At 40.9% G+C, this 10,229-nt stretch overlaps 1 protein-coding gene across 1 annotated transcript in view; it reads left to right on the forward strand.

The window, feature by feature from the left end:
- The window catches only part of CDK14 (cyclin dependent kinase 14), an 869,337-nt gene extending 860,244 nt beyond the window's left edge, over positions 1-9,093 (forward strand). Inside the window, exon 16 of the mRNA XM_019508390.1 lies at positions 4,640-9,093. The gene's annotated coding sequence lies outside the window, so the exon portion shown is untranslated. The remainder of the gene's footprint in view (positions 1-4,639) is intronic.
- The last annotated feature ends 1,136 nt before the right edge of the window (positions 9,094-10,229 follow it).

Consider the following 10,229-nt stretch of genomic DNA (forward strand, 5'->3'; position numbering starts at 1 on the left):
GGAGAAAGAGGGGTGGGTGGGTATGTGTGTGTAAGAGAGAAATAGAGATGATATTTTGTTGAGACATTTAAATTATGACATTTTATCTTGTTGAAGATATGGTATCCCCCAGTTGTCTGCTTGCTTTTATATTTAAAATCTGATTTCAGAGGAATGAACAGGCTAACCCAGCTGCAATCTAAATAGACCTGCCCTTGGAGTATGTGTTGCATGCTAAGGGCTCTGCAGGAGTACAACTCCACCCTGATTTATACTTTATACCCACGTTCACAGCACCTTGGGAAGGATACTGAACCCACCAAAAGGCATCTGTGTGAAACTAGAGAGACACACTTTAAAGGGAAGAAAATTATTTTTCTCAATTAGAAACAGACAAAGTCTTTAGGAAGTAATATCCCCTTACTCACCCTGCTCTTCTCCCTGCCTTTAAATTAGAATTAATATTTAAAATACATAGCTTTTGTATCTTTCAATTGTATTGGTGTTATATCTTCAGATACAGCATTATGATAATTCTTTGCTTATTTTTAAGATGAATAAATACATACTTTTCTGTCATTGGAGGTGTGAGAGAGAACTGGATGTGCACAGTGGAGAATTTCTCTAGATAACAAACACACAATTATGTTGCTTCATTTAGGTCACTGAATATATCAGATTCATCATTAACTTGCTTATAATCTTCTGTTACTTCTAGTAGAGACATTATTAAATCAAAATTGCCTCATTCTGCAGTGCAAAAGTACAAGTTAATTTTTAAAGCAGTTTGTTCCATTTCTGAAGGTTTTTGTAAAGAGAGCAGAGAGGGCCCTGGTTTGTTCTTGGGAAATGGCGAGTGGTAAATATTCCATTTTGCAGCTTATGCTTTTCTAGGCAAAGCTGTGACCAGAGGAAGCACAATCTGCTAAATCACCCAGCAAAACCTTGATTTGTGTATGCATGGAAAAACTAGCAAATTTCAAGCAAAGATTTTTTTCTGAACTAAATCTTTTTTTTTTTAAATGCAAAAGCAAGATGCTAAGCCATAAGGAAATTAAACTAGAGTGCAGTGTGGAAAACCCTGCTTCAGGAGCAGCCCCAGGTCTTAGGGCTATGTGAAGAATTGATTTTTTTAGTTCAGCAGCCAAACCAAAAAATCAGAAAAAGTGATTGGCTCAGATTAGCTGCAGTTTTTTCTGTTTTGTTTTTCTTGCCAAAGCAAAAAGCAGACTATAATTGTGTTGTGTTTTTTTGTGAAACAAAATGTTGTTTCATACATTTGTCAGTAAAGCAAAGGAGAAGGAGGATTAGATTCATAAGGAAGAAGGTGGTGGCAGCCTTAATCCAAGAGGTCAATGGTTCAGATACTCGCATAGAATGAGGGTACCCAGGTTTAATTCCCACAAGTGGAATATTCACTTGAAACCATCTGCATGCATTCACATCCCTGCCCTGAATCAGGCAAAGAGAGTATTTTGAAGGCGCTATGACCATCTCTGGAAATGTTGTAAATTCAGCCCTGAATTTTTTTCCCATACAAAACAATTTGTTAAGGTTAGTCCAAAATTGCAATGTTTGGCAAATTGACTCAGCTTGAGCTGAAACCTCTCCATGCTTGATTAGCAGGGAATAAGGAAATGGGGCAGTATTGGTCATGTTAGTCATGGATGCCTGTATATGTGTGGGAATGTTGCTCCAATACGCTGTCCTAATTAGCATGTTCCAGCAGCCTCCACGTCTCGTGTATTCAGTGTCCCCATGCTTAAAATGATGGCGGGGACACTTTAACTAAAGCTTGTTGACTGAGCTTTAGTTAAAGTACTTCCTCGTCATTTTGAAGCATGGGATGCTGAATACACAAGACACTGCAAGCACTTTAATAACAGTGGCTCTCAGAGGTGCTCTAATGAAAGCACCCCATGTAAAGACTCTTGTTTTTGGTATAACAGGAAACCAAGCATCCCAGCCTGAGCACTAAAGGAAAGATGTTTCTTAAGCCAGCAAAACTGAGGATGGGATAACTTTAGTAATAAAATCCATGGTGGGTTTATGCCAACCTCAGCAGAAAGAAACAAAAGAGCACATATTGGACAGTTCTTAACATCTACCATATATGTTTATCACCACCACTGTTGATCTTTATGCCATAATAAATGCCAAAGTGATGCTGTTAGTGATTGTTGCTGTGCTTCTCCACTACTCTTGTTTTTCTTATACATTCCCAAGGACTTTAGTACTGTAGGGCTTGATTTTGTTCAGTAAGGATAAATGCAGAATGCTTCATCTCGGGAGAAGTAACCAGCAATATGAATATAGGTTAGGAGGAGATGTCCTGGCCAGCACAATGGCTGAAAGGGACCTCAGGGTTATGGTTGATCACAGAATGAACATGAGCCACCAATGCAATGCTGTAGTCAACAAAGCTGATAGCATACTAGGATGCATTAGCCGATGCATTGTGAGCAGGGCTAAGGAAGTGATACCTCCTCTCTACTTAGTGCTGGTGAGGCCCCAGCTTTAATACTGTGTCCAGATATGGGCACCACACTTCAAAAAAGACAAGGGGAATCTTGAAAGGGTGCAGAGAAGGGCCACAGGAAGGATTAAGGGCTTGGAGGACAAACCTTATGAGGAAAAACTAAGGGATCTGGGACTGTTCAGCCTGGGAAAGAGAAGACTGAGGGGGGACTTGGTGGCCATGTGTAAGTATGTAAGGGGTGAATATTGGGAGCTGGGAGAAAAACTGTTCACTAGGGCGCCCCAAGGGAGGACAAGGAGCAGTGGCCATAAACTGTTAGGCTAGGAACAGACATTCAAAAACCCTAAGCCTGAATTGATTCTGTCTTTGCAGGTTAGTCTAACCTGCAAAGAGTGAACCGGTCTGCAAGTGGATAGATGTTTGGCACATGCCTGCAGTGGCTCAAGCCAGAAACCCAGGAGCGCTAGAAGAGCCCTCCCTTAACCCTACACCCACACCCTGCCCAGCTGAGCTCCGTGCTCCTGCTGCCCCTCTGGGAGGAGAAAGAGAAGGGGAGAAAGAGTTTGCCCCAGCATGAAACAGAGCCTCCCCTTGCCCTTCGCCCCTGCTCTGAGGCTGGGCAGCATCTCATGAAGTACCCCCTCCCAACTCCTCAGGGGCGGGGGGCGGGGGGAAGCGGAGGAGGAGGAAGAGTCCCCCATCCAGCGCCTCACAGAGTCCCCCTCCCCACCCTGGGAGGAGGAGGAGAGGGAAGAGTGCCCCCCAGCATGGAACAGAGCCCCCCTCCCCACCCTGCGGGACAACCAATCCAGCATGGCCCTGTTAAAAGCAAAGGGGGCAGGGAGAGGAGTTAATTTCTCCTTCTGTCCCTTCCCTGTAACCGGGGTCTCCAAGCTCCAGGGGCCCCCACTGCAGCTCCCTCCCCTCTGCTCCCTGGCAGACAGGCTGACCCTGGCTGTGGTGGGAGAAGAAGGGAAGGAGGGAAGAATTAACCCCCTCCCTGCCCACTTTGCCTTAACAGGGCCATACCAGCCGGTGTCTCTGCTAGGGCTCATCCCTGCTCCAGCTAGAGAGCAAAGGGGCTGGGTCAGCCCTGCAGCTGGAGCAGAGAGTCCAGCCCAGAGAGCATGCTGGGATGCTGGGGATGTCTGGTTTATTTTAAACCAGCAAGGGGTCTGGGACAGACATTGCATAAATCGGTTTGAAACAAATCAGTTAAGTCCGATACTACATTCAACCAGGTTGATCTCAAACCAGTTTTGGCCATTTTGAAACTGGGAGAGGTCCTGGTGTGCAGGAAGTCCAGCAGAGGGCTGCTGCAGCCTGATGCTGGGCTCCCCATGCACTGCGACCTGTCAGAACCATATGCACCACTCAGTTGGGTGTCATATGGGGCTAGTACAGCTCCCCATGTACAGGGAGCCAGGTATCAGGCTGTGGCAGCTCAATGCCAGGCTCCCCATATGCCAAACTGATTATCAGCTAGGACTAGGAACTGTTTTGCTTCCTGGCCCCAACTGACAATCAGCTGATTGGCTTTATCTGTGCCATGGCAGGACGCGATTGTTGGATTGAGGATTAGATCCCATCACATCTTAAGCTTAATGTCTATCAGTGGTCTATCTGTAATATACACTTGTGTTACCAAATCCCTTTTGGAGGCGAAGTATGAGGGAAACGGTTGACAATCTCAACCTATCTGAGATGCCCTATCAAACAAGCTGCCACTAGAGAGATCCCTTAGTGCTTGACAGGAGAGGATTAAGGAAAAGAAGCAGGTATAGCTTGTAAATTCCAAAGTGTGCAGCAATAACCAGCAGGTTACTCTCTACTCACGTGGTGCTTGAACATCTTTGCTGCAGAGACAGCACTCTGCTACCATAAATATTACTGTACAAACTCAGTGGGCATGTGGGTGCCCATGTCAGCTAAAGATCAAGTCACTTTTATGTAGATGCCTCTGTCTGGATTTAGGTGCCTCACTTTGGGCATCTTATTTGAAAAGACTGACTTTTGAGTTTCCATTTTGTTGAAATGTCTTGTTGAATGTGTGTTGGGCTTCTGTATGTTATTCAGAATTGACAAAAAGAGGCTGATTTGGGGAAAACTTGTTTTAGGTTCACAGATCATGAAATGATGCAGCTCATAAGACTTATTATAATTTCTGTTGTTTCATTACAGGATTAAGCTCACCAGTCTGAAGGAAGGGAACAACATTTAATGAGGAGGCCAGTAATATGAAGGAACCGTGGCCCTGTTTCCTTTCTCTCTCTCTCTCTCTCTATGGTGGATTTCATTCAAAAGAAAATTGAATCTGGCAAGATACTGTTTTTCCCTGCAATTATTTAAAACCTTGCACGCATTTGGATACCTTGTGATTTCGGAGAACTATGTGAAGATTAAGCTTTTGCTTACTGATACATGGCATGTACTCTTTTCAGTCTTTTGTGTTTGATTTTGTTTGATTTTCCACAGCAGTGTAACATCTTTGTAAGGATTTTTATGCTTTCACCAGCAAAGTCTTAAATACATTAAGACAACACATTTGGTGTTCACACTACTTCAGTAATGTCTGTACATAAAAAAAATAGTGGCATAAAAGAATGTGTGTTTTCTTTGAGAGTTGTGCATATTTTGCAACCTACAGGAAGACTATTTCTAGCTAGTGCAAGCCCAATGTGATGGATTGATTGACAATTACAGTGTCATGCCACTATGCCTAAAATGTCCCATCCATCGCCCCCCTCCAGAGCATTCAGATCCATTTTTTAAACATGGCAATAATTGCATGTTTATTTAGAAACTCAGAATTTGGTTAGTCTGCTTAGACTGTGTAGCATGTCAGTTTTTAAAATAGGCCTGCATTGAAAACAAACATGCACACACACACAAAAATTACAAGACACTGTATCCTGACAGATACAGTGACACATTTCTTATCCTTTTAGTTCCATTAAGAATATAGAGTATTCATTAATGTTTTGGGGCCTTGACTACATCTTTTCCTTTTTCCACACTATTTTCCTTCTGGAATATTTTCTGAAATAGATGACAAGGAGAGGATGAAAGAGAACTGAGCTGGCTTTAGGGCAACTTAGGACAACTACTTGGATGTAGAAACAGTATTTGCTGAATGAGCCATTAGAACTAGCTTTGTTTTCTGCTTCTTAAAAAGCACACTGAAAAGTCATCCGAATCCAAGAAGTTTGCTGTTTCCCATCAATGTACCTTTCCTTAGACATTCTGCGCTAGAAAACACTTAATTGCTTTTTTCTTAATGAAACATTTAAATGCACACTTTGCAAACAGTACAGTATGTAATTTTTAAAAAGGGTGGCCTGCTACCTCTGGCTGGAGGGGAAAGGCTAGGGGTGAGAGAAATTTGTAGAATATGACAACTCCAATGTAGAATGCATAAAACTGAACACAGATACTGGGAATGGAGCAGATTCTACTGTTGAGTTATAATAGTGCTTGAAAGGGAGTTTCAAGCCTTTTTATTCAAAATATAAAGGTTTCTTTACTTCCTGAGTTCATGTGCTGACATAAAAATGCATTGGTTTAGCATTTAATGTTTCATTTGGAAGGAGGAAAGGGACTCTGATTAATACCCCTTAATCAAATTCTGGCAGTGTTTCTGCTGGGAACTACTAAAGAACACCCAATAAAGCAAATCCTTGATTGTTCAGAAGGTACCAGTAGGTACCAGGTACGTCTTATGAACCAGTATAAATATTATTCTGCACTTTCAAACACAGTTAAGGTGTGCAAATATACCTAATAACTGCATAGCCATTAAAACTATATGTCCCCTGTGACATCTTTGCAGTTCAGAAATGGAAAGTGACTTAAATCACACTCCGGTTTAAAACTTGCTACAAATTTTTACAAGGGAAAGAAGAAAAAATCCACTGAACTTTTGAATTTACCACACACTGAAACTGCCTTATTTATAATTTACTTTGAGTTTCATGTTTCATTTTTTTGTAAGAGGAAAATCTTTTGTACATTATCTATGCTAAAATCATAAGCCATTCAATATTTAAAATTAGCTGGTTTTTAAAGAAAAAGGCTTTACATTACTGCAAAAATCTGAAGATTTTTTGAAAGTGTAACAAAGGTTTCAGTTAGTAAAAGAAGTATAGTTTCTTAGACATAGATCTACTTTGGCAGCTTAAGTAGGGAGGTAAACAATTATTCTTCTCAACAAAACATAATGATTTGATGTAGAGAGTAATTCCTCAAACTGTTCCCTTCAGAGGGTTACAAATCTAGCACCTTACTATACATCTGAAATTAAACATAGCATTTGCTCAAGTTGTGTGTGCCTGTGTGTGCACACGTGTGTGTGAGAGAGAGAGAGAGAGAAAGAGAGAGAGAAAAATTCTCTTCTCTCCCTAGCCCTACGTTTAAACAACCATTGAAATCATTCCAATTTGTAGCCAAAATGAACAAACTCGAGTGCCTGAATTGAGGCACATGAATATAGATAGGGTGTAAATAGAAAGTGATTCAATTTTTAGAGGTTCTACGCATATCTGAACTACCAGCAGAATTTGGGGCAATTTGAAGAACCAGTTCACTCAGTTTTGCACCTGACTTCAGGCCCCAAGTTTGGGCTGTGTTCATTCACAGGTTTATTCTTCTGTTGAGGAAGCTCTGGAATGCACGTGTGAGTTTTGCTCTGGAGGGGAGGGATGTTTGTATCCAGAAATCTGATGTGGTCAAGCATAGGCTACTACAAAAATGTTCACTTGGATCCCCAAACCCACGCAACATGAGGGAGAGCTCCAAGGTTTAATGAAGCTCTGAATGTTGTTTTAGGTCTTGAAAACTCCCAGGCCCTGGCTGTGATGATTACATGATGTGTTCCCTGTCCCTTTCCTTCCAGAGCAGTCCCTACCTACCTCGTTGTCACCTTTCAAAAACCATCAGCTAGATCCCATGCTAAATATGAGATCCTCTTTTTATTGTTATTTGTGAGGAAGGAGGGGGTTGGTGGGGTCAATAACATACTGAACAGGTGTTTCCTCCACAGCTCTCCACAGAGACACTGGCTCACCATCCTCCCACTGAATGCTCTTTAGGGGACATTAGGCAGGACAATGGCTGCTCCCCAATCAAGTCTAGATCTGTTCTACGTGGGGCAAGAACAGGCAACCCAGCTCTCCAAGAGCGCTGTAGGGACCAGGAAAAAGTCCTGTTCCTGCTGTCAGCCACTGCTGTGTTACACTACGGGCATGCAGTGCAGCATTTCCTATTTCTCTTGGCTGGTTTAGCAACCAAGCACCAGCAGAAACAGTAATCTCTGTGCTTGAGAAGCTGTTAGACATTATTGGTCCCTGTTCACCCATAGTGACTGATGGCAGTAGTGGAATAGCTTTCATTTTCCTACCACATGGCTGTCCCTTGGAGATGCTGTTCAAAATTGATGGGAGATGATGGCTTTACTTGAGAGAAAGGAGGGAGCATCTGTTTAGCGTCCTTGAAATTTCAGGGTGGCTATACCAGGCAGATGAAAGCAGAAAAGCATGCTTTAGCCCCCTGAAGTTGTATGACAGTAAGTGGCTGATAGGGGGAGGTGATGATGTGGATGGTCTGTGGGAAAGGAGAATTCTTGGGATATTTAAATTGATATGGCTGAACTTTACAAGTTAACCACCTGGAGATGGAGTAGTCCACAGTCCTGTAGGGCTAGGGTCACCTAGCCCTAACACATCATACCTAGCAGGGGGTTGCACAGCACTGGTCAGGACACTCTAGCACTGTGATAGTATCAGCTGCATCATCACTGCATAGTATCCTGAATTGATCTGGTCTCTTTATTTTTATATATATTTTTAAAGAAAATCATAGTGTAGGATAGTAAATCTGCACATGCAGCACATGAAAACTTTACCTGCAATGGCTAGAGATGCTGGGGAGGCATTCTTCCCTTTGGTGGGTGGGAGATCCTGACTTGGGCAGCTCTCACTAATGCCAAAGGACATTAGAATGGCAAATTCCTGCTTACTAGTGGGATATCTATCCCTCAGTGTGCTCTTTGGAAGTGTACACATGACTGAATGTATAGTCAGTGCTCTGTTATGCTTCTATAAAAATACTCATCTGTGAATATTATTGGTTTTGTAATCTTTGTTATATAAAATGTTTAGGCTGTACATACTGGGGAGCAAAATACTGATACCCCGTATAAATAGAAATATGTTGCATTACTGAGCATAACAATAGCCTACCCTACTTACATATAGGGGGAGGTAACTATATATGTTACTGACTTGCATTTTTGACATAAGCAAAAGTAATGAAAAGGATGCACTATAAAATCCCACCCAAAAATATGTTTCAACAGTGCAGCATAAAAACTCCTGGCTCACCAGCTAAAGTTGGGTTTTTTGTAGGATGCACTAAGAGTTGTTTCTTTCAAAAGGGGTTTGGTACATGAAAACAATGTTAATGTAATTAAGTATATATATACTTCAGAATGACAGCATAGTAAGCAGTATGGTAAAATTAGTGTTGCATTATTTGTTACAACTTGTAATTTGTCTGTATTATGGAAGATGTGATGGTTTGTCAGCTGTAACTGTTGTTTTCTTGTAACATGATCTTGAATAAAGTGTAGCAGAATCTCTCTTCTCCTTGGTAAATGCTGTATAAGCCTAAAATGCAACAGATGTTCAGCTGATATTTTGCAAAAAACCACACAAGATAATAACTATAGATGGCATCTGTATTTTATAGGATGGACACTACTGAGAAGAAAGTACTGTGTACAAGGTCATTACCTGAAAAGTCTCTGACTCCATATCAGCCATACTTAAGCGTGTGTTTAGATCTAAGCACAAAATTAGTCACATCCTTATTTAAGAACAAACTAGTACAGGTTTGAGCAATGGGACTTAGGCAAGCTTTCAAGGTCAACAGGACATAATATGCTTAAAGTTAAAAATGTGCTTACACATTTTCTTTGAAGTAAATGTAAAAGTTAAGTGAAATTAAAATCTATATTTGTTCTCTTTTGAATGTCCTATTCCAGAATGCTTTGGTGATTTTTGGATTAGGATAAGAAGCTGCTATTAAAAAAAATAAAATTACAGAGTATTACTGATTACATAGAGCAGAATATTACACAAATTAAAAATTCTCTATCTAGACTTAATATTATCTTAATTGCTTGGTGTGTATTTCTTCATTTTGTTATAAACAGGACTATGTTTATAGTTCCATTCATAGTGCTTTGCACAAGTATAAAAAAGATTTATTTCAAGTGGCAATTAGGCCAGCTTCCTAGCAAAATTTTTTTAGCAAATGAACCCATTTTTAGAGGTGGCATTCATATTGAAAATGTACCCCAAAATACAGGTTTTCAAACCAATTCTTGTTCAAAATTTTGCAAAACATTCTGATTTTTGTAGCTATATTAAGATATGCGAACCTGAGTTACCACTGCATTATTCCAGTTCATTCCATGCTCATACTTATTTCATTACCAAATCATCCAAACCTGCAAAATTGCTGCAATATTTAACTTAATAACTATGCAATTGCTACTTTGGTTTTTGGTTGGCTTGTTTGTGCACTATATGAATGTTTGCTTGGCCTACACAGATGCAGCAGTACTGTACCTAGATTTTTTTTTTTAATTTATCTAGAAGGGCTGTACTAATGTTCTTTCTGTTCCGTGCTATCAGTATCCTGCTAGGCCTCTCCAATTAGAGCTAAATAGATGCAACATGCATTCATAACCAGCAGCAACCAGACATAGATG

This window comes from Gavialis gangeticus, unplaced genomic scaffold (genome assembly GCF_001723915.1).
Source record: "Gavialis gangeticus isolate Ggan-Ray unplaced genomic scaffold, GavGan_comp1, whole genome shotgun sequence".
Classification (NCBI taxonomy): domain Eukaryota; kingdom Metazoa; phylum Chordata; order Crocodylia; family Gavialidae; genus Gavialis; species Gavialis gangeticus.